The sequence below is a fragment of the Chamaea fasciata genome, unplaced genomic scaffold (genome assembly GCF_029207755.1).
Source record: "Chamaea fasciata isolate MVZ Bird 193981 ecotype frontalis unplaced genomic scaffold, bChaFas1.0.hap1 SCAF_18, whole genome shotgun sequence".
Lineage (NCBI taxonomy): Eukaryota > Metazoa > Chordata > Aves > Passeriformes > Sylviidae > Chamaea > Chamaea fasciata.
The window spans coordinates 3991909-4004943 of record NW_027094103.1 but is presented as its reverse complement, the minus strand read 5'-3'; the positions used below and the strand labels follow the sequence as shown (position 1 = coordinate 4004943).

The 13035-nt window shown below is 47.0% G+C and overlaps 1 protein-coding gene across 2 annotated transcripts in view; it reads right to left on the bottom strand.

The window, feature by feature from the left end:
- TAOK3 (TAO kinase 3) overlaps nucleotides 1–9760 on the bottom strand; it is a 74491-nt gene extending 64731 nt beyond the window's left edge. The window contains exons 1-2 of one of the 2 annotated variants that reach the window (XM_066199703.1): nucleotides 9633–9760; nucleotides 8872–8934 (exon numbers count right to left, since the gene is read on the bottom strand). The gene's annotated coding sequence lies outside the window, so the exon portion shown is untranslated. The remainder of the gene's footprint in view (nucleotides 1–8871; nucleotides 8935–9632) is intronic. The other variant, XM_066199704.1, reaches the window with a different exon arrangement.
- Nucleotides 9761–13035: the final 3275 nt, after the last annotated feature.

The window sequence follows — 13035 nt, the reverse complement described above, 5'->3', positions numbered from 1 at the left end:
TCTCACACTTACACAACAAATAGGATTTAATATTACAAAGTAACCTTTCACCTCCACATGATTCCTGCCGTGTGGTGCCATGGCCTAACATTTTAAAAAGCCATTGTATGCCTGAAATATGAAATACGACTTCATGTTTGGGAATACCTGTACCATCACCTAGCCAGTATTGTCAGTACCTCGATACAAACATTCTGCTTGGGATATTCCCCCACTTTTTAAGGCAGGATACTTGTCCACGTAGATTATAAAACACTGAGCGATGAACGTACAGCAAACGGTCAGCCTTTCAGAAAAGCCTTTCCTTGGCTAAATCTGAATACAAAACCTTAAAAAAAAAAAAGAGCAGGTGCAAGTAATATAAAGCATCAAAATTGGGATTCCTAAGAAAAGCACTTTAAATAAAACCCAGTGAAAGGTGGGCGTGCTAACAACGATTTGCGTCTTCCCCAGAATAACCCAAATGCTGCTGGACCCAACCCATGCCCGAGAAACAGAAAGCGAAACTTGTTAATTTACTCATTAACAGAAATCCGACAGTGGCATGGGAGAGGTTTTGTTTGGTTTATTTCACTTTTTTTTTTTTAGAAAAATACAGTGTAATATAGCAGGAGAAGTTTGTACCATCCATCCCCATCCTCTGTCTGTTCCTATTGCCACATCTCTGCCTTTGCTAGCCCTGGTTATTTCACAGCTGGACCAGTTTGCTAATTTGAACCATCCTCTGGTAGCACAAAGGTTTGTGCCAATCCAGCTCAGTGGGAGAAAGGAGAGGTAGAAAAACAGCTGGGTTGGACTCAGCACTAAAATCAGCTCAAAATTAAGATTAATTTGCAGACTCATGATTTTAAATTCACAACTAAACCATTTCCTGCTCCCAAACCTTGATCCCTATCTCCCCCAGCCCTGTGTTTCAATAGGAATCCAAGTCTCTATTTTTCTTCCAGTCAATACACTTCCAACCTGCCAAGACGCAGAAAACAACTTTTGTACACAATAATAAAGAGATGAAACCGCAAAGATAAATAAAACTGTCTGGATTTGGACCTCGAGCTGTCAAGGCTGCATCTTGACTTTCAAGTGAGTGTGAATTTTAAGAAAGTTATTAAAGTTTAATCAGGTACTGTTGCTAATGACTAAGAAGGTTACTTGCTTTGGGAAATAAACACTGGTACCTAGCTTTCCCAAAAATGGGGATTTTGCCTTTCCTTGCATAGTTATGTTATTATAATGGTGGCCAGAAAGGAAACAATTCTGATAGATACTTTCTAAATATACTATCAATTTTAAAAGCCACAACATGAACATTCACAGAGGAGTTTCACAGATTGTCAAAAGACTTGAGCTTGCAGATCACCAGATCTAAGAGGTTTTTAATAGTTGGTTTGCATCTTTTAATAGTTGGTTTACACCTTTTAACTAAAATTTCTGTTGCCTAAAACATTTTTTAAGGATGTCTTTATTATTTTGTTCAATTTACAAAGCGAAAGCAGGGCAAATCCCGAGTTAGGCAGCCACACAGGAGAAGCTCAGCTGATTATACAGCATTTCTTTGGGCATGAAGGTGCTAAGGGCTCACCAGTGGCAGAATAAGTCATCGTCACGACGCTGAACTGCCAAAATTCACTGAGGCTACGGCGTGACCTGCATGCAAAGCCAGCCGTGAAATGGCAGCGAGGCGCTCAGGGCAGGCTCCAACATCCCTGCATATGCTCCAGCTCTGCTCCAGACCACTGGAATTGCAGCAGCCTGCATCTACCCAGGGTAATTGCAGGTGAGGCCAGGGAACAGCCACTATCAGAGCTTCAGCTATTAAGGCTCCTTAATGAATGGTGTAACAATAACCCAGGCTTAACCAGTTCTCTCATTGCAGGACCTTAACCATAATAAGCCCCTTGAAAATTCCGCCAGTGTTTTCCAAAAGATCTTACAGCATAAGGCTACTAACTGTGCTCTCACAGCCGGTGAGGCAGGTATTAGTCAGCCTTTATTTTTTTTTTATTTAAGTACAGATAAAAAGTGAGGCAGAAAGCTGGCAAACAACTTCCCTGTGGATACACAGCTGACTAGTGGCATACAGAATCCAGATCTTCCAGATTCCAGCCCTGTCATCAGCCAAAAGGCCATCATTAAGAGGAAAGAAATTAGTCTGGTCTTATAAATAGCATTTGAATATAAGCCTTGCTAAAATATTTGCAAGGAGTTGACCTTAAACACCAGCAGAGCTGCACTGGTAGCCTGGGGCTCCAAGCACCAGCTTGCACAGCACAGGGACTGGGATCCTGTCCCTCTGCCTCCCTGGATGTCTCCAGAGCCTGGATCCAGCACAAACTGCCCAACAGATCAGACCACAATATCATCTGACCTCTGGTTTGGGCTCAGCACATCAAAAAATGTAAGACTGGTCTAAAAATACAAACAGCACTGCTCTAAAATACTCAGGTAGGCAGGAAAAAGCAAATTAACAACGAGCCTGAGTCAGCAGCTTTCTCCTGCTTTAAGGCACCAAGTCAGACTGGCAGAAACCTCCCTGTAACATAAAAACTGGAAACCTGCAATGTAGGAAAGGTGCCCAACACAACTAAAATCTGGGGCATTTGTCCAAGTTAATCATTCAAACTACTCAGACTGTATTATCACACACTTACTCTAACTTCTCCAGGTCTCGAATGTCTGAGATATATTTTGATTTATGGCATTTCCATATGGCACTACAAAGAAGCAGATCTTTTTCTGCACTTCAGCTTCAGTACAGCAGGTCTAACTCCTGGGCTACAATTCCTGCAGCAAAATACTACATGAAATACTGATTTTTGCAACAAAAACCCTCTTATGTCTCATTCTGGAAGAATCTAACTTCATTTGAAGCAGTGTACTTCTTAAAGGCAACCCTATGATACCAAGTGGAAAGCTACAAAAGCAGAGTTAAAGCAAACAAAAGAAAAAAACAAGACTTTAAGTAGCAAAAAAGTAATTGCTGTAGTTACTCATTTATTCTGGTTTTAGGTACCTGTGCTGCTCCCTCCCACCCCTGTGGGCCATGCCCAAGTGCTGAACACACCATCTCTAAACCACAACAGGAGCTCTCAGTCCAAGGGAAGAGCTGGAAATGAAAAATTTGTTATCTCCTGTGGGGATCCTCCACGGAGGAAACACACTACACATAAAAGGAACACAAATTTTGAGAAAAAGCTGCCTGAGTGGAACAACAACTTGGAAGGTTTTTTTTATTTCTATTCCTCACTTTAGCAGCTAACTGTTGTTACAGGCAGGAGAGCCATAAAATCCTATTTTTGGCCGTCTGCTTCCCAAATGACAGAAAACTCCTGACTCTGAGAACATGAACGTCTCACACTGGAACTAAAAGCTCGTGTCTCTTAATGAAAAAGCAGCAGAGAAAATTCCCTGTGTCCTGCCCAGGAAGACTAAACTCCCTGGATTATTATGCATTAAAGCACCACTGGACTGTGGCACAGCAGATGAGACCTGACTCTCAACAGAGCCTGTTTCCATCCCAGCTCACATTTAGGGCTCAATTATCTTATCTGCTCTGCCACTCGCATACTTTCCAGATAAGAAATGTTTTTCCCCTCTTTTGAAGAGCTAAAACTGACACCACTACCAGTGTTGAGATTAGAAATGCTAAAAATTAAAATTCATTCGGGCTAATGCTTTCTTAAAAAAATATTTAATGTGCACGCTGGCTAAGGCTGGGAATTAGAGTTAATTGAGATGCTGTGTGTGAGTTTTAACACCAGCAAGATGTTCCACAAGGCAAAAGGGAGCATGGTCACCACTTCAGTTTCCCCACAGGTCAAACCATCAGTTCAACTCCAGTTGAGAAACTGCTCAAGAGCTGGGAGGGAGGGGAAAAAGCCTGTTTTCCTCTTCCAATCTATGACTAAGGATGAGGCAAGCAAAGGGAGGATCTAAGATCCTGAAGGCGATGGTTAACAAGAGGTCATTAGTTAATTCCCTCAAGGGTAGATATGACTTCCTTTTATTAAATAACAGCAGTTTTTAATGATGTCAAATATCTGTTGCCATTCTAAAGGACACAGCATACTCAAACTTTACCTGAACCAGACAGAATAAGCAGAGGCACATGAGAAACCCTGAACTTGCAGGCAGATTGTCACTAACCAGGAAAGAGGAAAAAAGGCACATCTGATTTTTATCCCAAAAATTTACAACGTATATTCTTTATAAATTATGTATTTTTGGCCTAACAAAAGCAAATTTAACATTAAGTCTGTTTTAATCAGTACTTTAAGATGTCCAAGTAAACTGTTTGAGTCATTAGAAAAAAAGGCAAACACAAGCATCATTCTAAGGTTTAAATAAAGTTTCTTGCTTAAATCATTTCTAAAAAAGCTTAAACAATGAACATTTATGACCAGCCATTAATTACGTGTATGACCACAGCACCTGGGAGCTCCAGTTACCCTGCAGCAAGACCCTTCAAAGCCAGAGCAGAAGAGATGCCTGCTCTGGAAAGATTACAATCATCCAAAGATGAATAGTTAAGGAACACAGGAGAGCACAAGGAAATAGGTGACTGGAATTTATGATCTCTGTAGCTGCACTTTAGTCCACTTTCCCTTGTGCACTGCAAGGACCCAGGTGTGTGTTTGTTTCCTCTCCCTGCCTCAGGAAAAAAAAAATCCAATCCTCCAGAAGTCACATAAAGACAAAAAAAAAAAAAAAAAAAACCCCAAACAAACAAAAAAACCCCAAACAAAACACAGAAAGATGTTTTGGATAGTATGACTGCAAGAAAACTATTTACACATTTTAATACCTCTGCCTCCCATCTGAGAGAGGAAGGATTTCTTTTTCCTTTTCAGTTTTTTTAAGCTGTCATCCCACAGAGCAAGACTGTACCACAGTAAAAGGGCAGACACAGGACTTTTGGAAGCATTCTGTTGCCATTTAAAGGAACCCTTTGAAATCACCACACAACACAGTAGTGCACCCAACACAAACCAACAGCCAGAGCTGTTTACAAGCTTTCTGCTCAGTGTTAGACTGAAAACCCCAACCCTTTTTGCTGTGCAATAAATCACTGCTCCACGTTTAACAATTTTCAGTGGTAGCATATGCTACGTAGTCCCATATGTTCCATTACAAGGGAGAAAAACATCATCTCAACATGAATCATCACTGACTGTGTTCCTGTAAATCTGGCTTAAAACACTCACAGCGTTCAAGGGCAACCCTAAATAAATCTGCTCAATATTATGCCAGTTTCTGTGCAACAGAATCACAGCTCACATATAAAAAATAAGGAGAAAATTAGGTTTAATGTAGGAAGTGAGCACAGCCTGCACCTCTCTAAAAACAGACTCGCCACAACGTTTGGCACATGTTCATCAGTTCCAACCTAATAATGACATCCTGCTCACAAAACGTTGATGGTATCTGGCAGTCCCAACACCTTTCATCCTGAACTGCTTGATATGTGTGGAAATGCACATACTGCATACAAGATGCATTCCTCCCAGTGCCAGGTTCTGCACCACAGTGATCCTGGGGAGTAGTTTGTAGGAAAGTAACAAACCCGTGTGTGTGTTTTAGGCTCCAGGGGAATGCAGCTGGAAGTGTATGGTTTATTCAGGATTTTGGGTTAACATCTCCACTCTCACAGTGATAATTTCTTAGGGAAGTACAAACAGCTTTTTCTCTTTCTTCCCAAAGACAGCGTCACCTGCAGCACAAAACCTCCTCATCCCAAATCAAACTCACGGAACACCAAGGTCATCATTCGCCCCTCTCTTGAGGAATTTCTTGTGCTCTTAGATAACCCAGCATCTTAATTAACAGTGACAGCAGGAAGAGGTGCAAATGGAGGCCAAACTGGGAGAATGTCCCTATCTGAAAGGCTTTAGTAGCCAAGGAGGGACCACGAGTGACCACACGCAATGACTGGTTTCATTAAATTCCAAATCAACCAGAGTCCAGTTTGACCTAATATTCAGGGTGGGGAAAAAAGTAATTACACCAACATCAAGCTATTACCTGTCCAAGGGCATAAGTGCCTAGTTCATTAGCAACTCAGACAAACTTGTTTTGTAAGCTCCCTATATTGAATTTGAAATTTCCCTGCCCTTACAAATTAAACTAACAATTTGTGACACTAACCTGAGTATATAAACAAGGAATCTTCCAACCTGCTCAAATCCAATGTGTTCTTTGTCATCCTGAATAAGAACAAACTTATTAGTCAACCTAATTTCAGTATTTAATTCATTAAAATATATTTTTAAATAATTTTATAATTAATACTAGCAGTACTCCAGAGTTCTTGAATCTTAGAGCAAAACCTACTGATCTTTAAAAATATATATTTTTCATATTTCCAACAGGATGTTAGAAGTGAATTCCCATGGTTATTTCTATAGAATAAGGGCAACATGTCATGTTAGAAACACTGCTCTTCAGTGCTGGAAGTGGGGCTTTATAACAATTGAGAAGCTGCCACAATGCCATTAATAACTCGGATATCCAACATCCTTCAGTAGCTCAAGAGATGGATGACCATGCCTGATTAATTTACTTTAATTTCTATTTCAACTTTCCTCCTCATTCATGAGGAGCTGAGGCTCTCACAGATGAGAGTTCCTGGCAGGTAATGCCAGTGATGACGTTTAAGTGATGCCCACAGCACGATCACAACGAAAAGTCACAACCTGTGCTGCCCACGTAAAAATCACAGGAGAGATTTCCTTCTTTATACCCAGAAGGGAACTCTGGATTTACCAGATCAATACTTTCTAAAACACACTTCACTCAGAAAATTAAAACTAAACTGCCAGAATGATTTCAGGGAGTGATAAAAAGACTCTCAGGGAAACTCACTGAGCTGCCCCTGGAAGAATTGATGACCAAGCAGGCACCAGGCAATTGCATCATGTTTATTACACAGCCAAGGGCAATCAGATCCTTCTGGTTTAATCAATGGCCTTCAAAAGAGGAAGTAGTTTGAAAATAATAAACATAAAATACTCTTTTGGGTTCACTTTTTGAGTTTTTCACTGATGTGTGAAAGCATGACTATTAATAAAGCTGAGCACGTGCTGATATAGAATTTTATAGAAATCTACTTCTTGAATACCTTTGATGTCAAAACTGCACTTTTATTCAAACTCAGTTTGCTGTAAATGCTGTGACTGAACTGCAGAGGAGTCCTGTTAAAAGACTCTGAAGTTCTGTCTTAAAAACAAAAGATATATTTCCTATTTAAAAACATTAACCTTAGACACCTTTTTCTATGCAAAAGCAACAAATAAATAAAATTGAAAGTGTTCCACAAACACCTCCTTCCCTGGCATTTCTCATAACCTGGATGTTGCAGCATCTCACGAGGCTGCAGAACAACCTGGAACAAAAACCTGTAAGAGGAGAAAACAACGAGTCTGTGTTCCTGGTCCAAACTCACTGACCACTGCCCTGTCCCTGCTCCTCCTCTGCTCCCCAGCAGTGCAGCAAACTCCAGCCCTGCTCCATATAAACAGGGTTTTTCCTTTAAAACAAGACAGCAGGTTACTCAGAAGGAACAGAACTCGTTTCTGCTGAAAGTTTCCCCCATCCGGCCACACATTATGGAAAAGAAATCTAACAGTAAAACCCTGCTGATGCAAGAGCCACGTTTAAAATGCACACAACAAGAAATATCTCATCTTTAAAAGCTTTGACTTGCTAAGATCCTTTTTAACTGATAATGATGCAACAGTGTAAAAGGGAAATACTTACAGAGAATCAGTGTAAGTAATATACACACACAAATAAGAATTAGTTTGCAATCTGACAGGCCTCGTACAGAGAAGGGTGGATGGAAAACGACCCAGCTCAAGGTTTCCTCAAATCAGATGCCAGCGGAAGTTATATGATGAGCTGGACGGCAAATAAGAAATCTGGATTTGATAAATGAGACATTTATGTAGATAGGAACAGTTTGCAGCCTCACTGTGGGTGCATGAAAGAATCATCAGATATTTGTATGAAACGCAGTGTTAAAAGGGAGATTACAGACAGGTGTTTACATTTAAAACATGCCCTAAATTGTTATATTAGCCCCTGAGAACACAAAAATAGCTACCTAACTACCAGAAATAGCCCAAATTTTAAGCTCATAGAGAAAACGAGCATGGTGTATTATCTCTCTCCATAAACAATCCACTATCAACACAGAAACACCAACACGTGTCCTCTCATAAATCTGGTACGGGACACATCAAAGTAATGAGCACTGGCAAAGCAAGCTGCATCACTCCCAGCACTGCAGGATCCTAAACATTTGCTAAAATATGTCAGCAGACCTTGGGGAACAGACTGGAGCCCGCTTATTCTCAAACAACATAAGCACCACAAACCACAGCCAGCACTGCTGTACCCAGTGACTTTAAATCACCCTGTGTTCTATGGAACGGCATCCACATGGATCCAGAACCCTCACTGCTTCCACCTTCTTACGTGGATCACTATCCACAGAGACGGGCAGGGGGGTTCCAAATCCTTCTGGCACAACCAGGGCTGGAATCAGCACCGCCTGCTTTGCTGTTTTCAAACAAACACGGAGCTGCCGCTGGGCTGTGTGTGAGCGCAGCATTGCACACACCTCCCAGAGCAGGGTCCCACTGCCTTCTCCCCCGCCCTGGGGAGAACAGCAAACCCAGCACCGAGCTGCTCAGTCCTGCCCAGGCTCAGGAGAAAACCAGGACGCTACCAGGGCTACTCAGTGGCTACTGAAGTTTAGAACTGCCACAGTTGTAGGATTAGGGAAGTCATTCCACACACGTTCCCGGGGAAGGGGGGTGAGGAGACACGAGGAGATGCATTCACGAAACAAAATTCTGAAGGCTTAGTACTTGCCTCGTGTCCTCCTTCCTTCTCCTTCCCACGCAAGTACGAGCGCTGCTCGATGGCATCCAGCACCTACAGCAAATCATTTCTCCGTGTCATTAAAAGGACAGGGACATCTGCTCGCACCAGACCTACGTCATTGCTTCCAACTCCGCTCAAAGCTGACAGAAACGCAGCTCCCTCTTCCCCTGAATCCACCAGGTCACATTCCAGCTCCCGGACCGATCCCGGGGTAATCCCAGCGGAGCAGCGCCGTCCGCCCGAGCCGTGCCCGGCTCCAGGTGAAGGCAGGCGGCCGCTCTCCCTCCTCTCCGCTCCTCACGCTCCCACCGGGGCGTTCCCGTCCGCTCGGGGCTGCTCCGCTGGAGCTCCGACTTCCACAGAGCTCCCGGGGACAGCTCCCGGCACACGGGAGAGAGGCAAGGGACGGGGGAGCCAAGGGAGAAGCGAAGGAAGGAGCGGCTGTTCCCGGTCCCCCGGCACGAGGTGCGCGGCAGCTGCCCTCGTCCTGCCCCCGGGCGGGCTCTCCCAGACCCCACACCCCACACTCGCAGCCCCGCGGGAGCTGCCCCGACCCCGAGCGGCCCCGGGCGGGCCCCGCCATGAGACACCCCGGGACAGCCGGCACCGAGCGCCCCGCGCCGCCGCGGCACCCGCGAAGTGCCGCTCTGAGCCCCGCGCACGCTGCCAGCCCCAGCGCTGCCCCCAGCCCTCCGCGCCCCGCCGGGACCCGCCTGTCAGCGGCGCCGCTCCCTCTGCCGGTGCCTCACCTGGTGCCGGCCGACGGCAGCGGGCCACGTCCGCGGGGCCCGGGCGGGGAGGGACGAGGAGGAGGAGGAGGAGAAGGAGGAGGAGAAGGAGAGGGGGGACGGAGCGTGTCCGCCGGGCCGTGCCCGTCACCGCCGCTTCCTGCCCAGCTCGGCGCTCGGCTGCTCCTCCTGGCAGCTCGGGCCGGGCCGCTGAGCGGCGCCGCCTCACGGAGCGCACCGCCCGCGCCATCGGCGGTCGATTGAGCGGCCTGCGCGGTGCCGCGGAGGGAGCGGGGCGCTGAGGGAGGGGAGTGGCGGGAACGCCGTGTGGACTCACAGCCACAGCAGGGCGGGAGCGTGGGGCTGTCGGGGGCTGCACGGCCTCACCCGTGCGTGTTTGTGTCGGGGCTCAGGTGTGCGTGAGGGGTGTTAGGGCCCGTAGTGGTCTCAGGTGTGTTTGGGGGTGGTTGGCCCACAGCGGGTTCAGGTGTGTGTGTGAGGGGCTTACGGACCTATAGTGGTGTCAGGGGGTGAGGAGCCGAGCGCTGTCGGGGAGGGGAGTGGGATACTGCGGTCGACAGTGGTCTCAAGTGTGGGAAACGGATGTTGGGGCCCGTATCAGGCTCAGGTGTGTGGGTGTGTGTGTCGGGGCCCATAATTAGTTCAGAGGTGTTTGTTGTTTGTGTACATTGTCAGGGTCTGTAGCGGTCCCAAGTTGGGGAGGGTGGGGGGGACAGGTGTTGGGGCCCACAGCCAGCTCCTGTGTGAGGGGACAGTGTTTGGGACCAGTAAAAAGGCAGCTCTGAGTGTTGAGTTCTGCGCTGCAGGTGTTGGGGGAGCCCTGACAGGGACTGTGTCCTGTGGCAGGTCCCAGCAGGAAGAGGCCCCATGTACCCAAATAGGAGCAGCTGTGATTGAGCAGCAAAGACCCAGAGGAAAAGGAACTGTAGCAGAGGTTGAGAGCTCTGGATTAGGAATTGCTCAGAGCAGAGGCAGGGTAGGGTGAGTTCATGCTGTTTCTGCCACACTGGGTGGCTCCCCACAGCCTCTGAACCTAATCACTTCATAGTTGTAGAGACTTACTTGGCAGGGTGGGTTAATTACTTCATTTTTCTAAATAAAACTGAAGAAGCAGAGCTTTATCTGCCAGTACCTTGTGCAGCCTCATTCTGCCAACTTGCTCCTGACAGCTGTTCCCCTTCTTGGGCTTCTGGAACCATCCTCACCCAGAGCCATGTGAAACCACAGGTACAGAAACCTGAGAGCCCCGAGCCCCAGGTGAGGGGTGTTGGTGTGTCCTGTGCCTCACAGGTCAAGGTACAATACCAGCTCTTCTCACTGTAGTCCCGTAATTCCACAGTCTGTTTCCTGTTTATAAGCTGAGCTCCATACCCTTTTTTTTTTCCCCCACCTCTGTTTCTTACAAGTGGAAAGAAGAGCACCGTGAGCACGACTCATCTGTCAGCAGCTCTGTGAAAAGCTGATGCTGAGCAAGCAGGAGGCAGAGACCTCTCCCCAAACTGAGCGTGTACAAAGCACTGAGTGAGTTGTGACGAGAACAACAGCTCCGATGGAAGCACGAGCCAAGAACAACAACTCAGCAGGGAACTTTACACTTTCCCTGACAGCTTCTTGGGGCGGAGACAGTTAACTTTCTGCGATTGTAAGGGAAACATGGCATTCCTTAAAGCTGAGCCTCCTCCCTCGGGTTCCCACTGAATGCCTGAGAGATGACAGCAGAGGGTGTCTCCAGCAGGCTCCTATTAAACAGGAGGAATTAGCACGGAGGGAGCAATAGCGAGAGCCCAGTTTTGACCACAGAATGAGCTAAAAAGCTTTGCATCAGCAGCAGTTCGCAGTGTTTTTACCCACTGGCTGCACGCAGCTCCTGGTCAGGGGGTTTCTGTGCCCTCGTGTTGGTGCCTGCACCTGCCCGACGTGTGAAGGGCTGTGCTGGGAGTGCAGATCAGCCCCAAACAGAAAGTGCTGAGGCAGCAGTGAGGCAGGGCAGATGATCCTTGGGAGGGCAGCTGTGGTTCAGGCACACTTAGAACTGGTTTGGTATCCCCAGCTGGAGTATGTGCACAGATGGAACAGATACAGGAAATGGGGGAGAAAGGGGAAATATTCGTGCTTGTAAAGCTCCGAGGGGGGCTCTGGTTAGTCCTTGAGTCCTGCAAGCCCGTCTCTATTTTTAGCGCAGTGAATGGATGGCTTTGGGGAGAGATTTGAGGCGCTCCAGCCGGGTGTGAGTGTGCGGAGAGGACAAAGCCGTGGGCACCCGGCAGCTCATGCGATGTGGCAGCCGCCACCACGCCCTTTCCTGTTCACCCCGGGGCCGCGGGCAGCCGTGCCAGCCGCGCTGCCTCAGTGGGGAGAAGGGAAAAGGAGGGGTTTCCAAAGGGCTGATAACCCACAGCATTCCTTGGGAAAGGGGAGGTGGTGTGCAGCTCTGGTGGTGTCTCTCCCGTGAGCCAAAAACACTCCCAGAAGTTCTGGGAGCTGCCTGGGGGGGAGCGTGGGGTGTCGACTTTTGGCCGTGCCTCAGCCTCGTCCCCTGTTAGAGGCAATATTGACTTAAGGAAAGAGGCACGGAGCATACTTGGCATGGGTGTTCCGAGTTAAAAATTGTCAGTCTGGGCAAACAGTCCTTCGGGGTGATCGGCGGGAAAGCCGAGTGGCTGCTCTGCGTTATTAGTGCTCCTTCCAGAACACGGTGTGACCTGGTGGCTGCTCTGGGCACTGAGCACCCGGCTCGGCGGGTTTGGAGAAGCGCTGCAGGTTTTGGAGCTCAGTGCTTCAGATCAAACCCATTTCCTTCCCCTCGGTGAGGTGTTCGTAGTGCCTCAGTGAGTCAATAAACTGTGCATGCCAAGAATGCACCTCCCAGCTGAAGGTGAGCGATTGGTGTGGCTGTGCTGGAGGTGATGAGATTAATTAGTCCTTCCCAGGTGAATTTGAGCTGCAGAAATAAGATACATGAGATATTTAGTCTGAAATACCACTGTGAGGCATTTTCACATGGGAGTGGGATCCTACATATGACTCTCACCACAGGAAATGTACCTTGATCCTTAATTTTGTAGCAATGCCTAGTCAGGAGAATAACCAGTACCTGGCAGATGTGAGCCAGATGTGTGTTCTACAAAAGCTGCTGTTCACTGGCAGGAGGCACTTGATTCACCTGGATGAGATCACAGTACTGTCTGTGGTGGGACTATGAAAGAACAGGGAAGTAATTTCTCTATTAAAATATAATAAAATTCGAAAGAGTACGAGTGTCCTAATGAGTCCATCCCGACCGAGGTAGGGTCCTGCTCTGTGTCTGGGGAACAGCTCTGCTGTGTCTGTACCACAGAATCACAGAATGGGTCAGGTTGGAAGGGATCACAGCGGGATCATCTGCTCCAGCAGGGTCATCCCA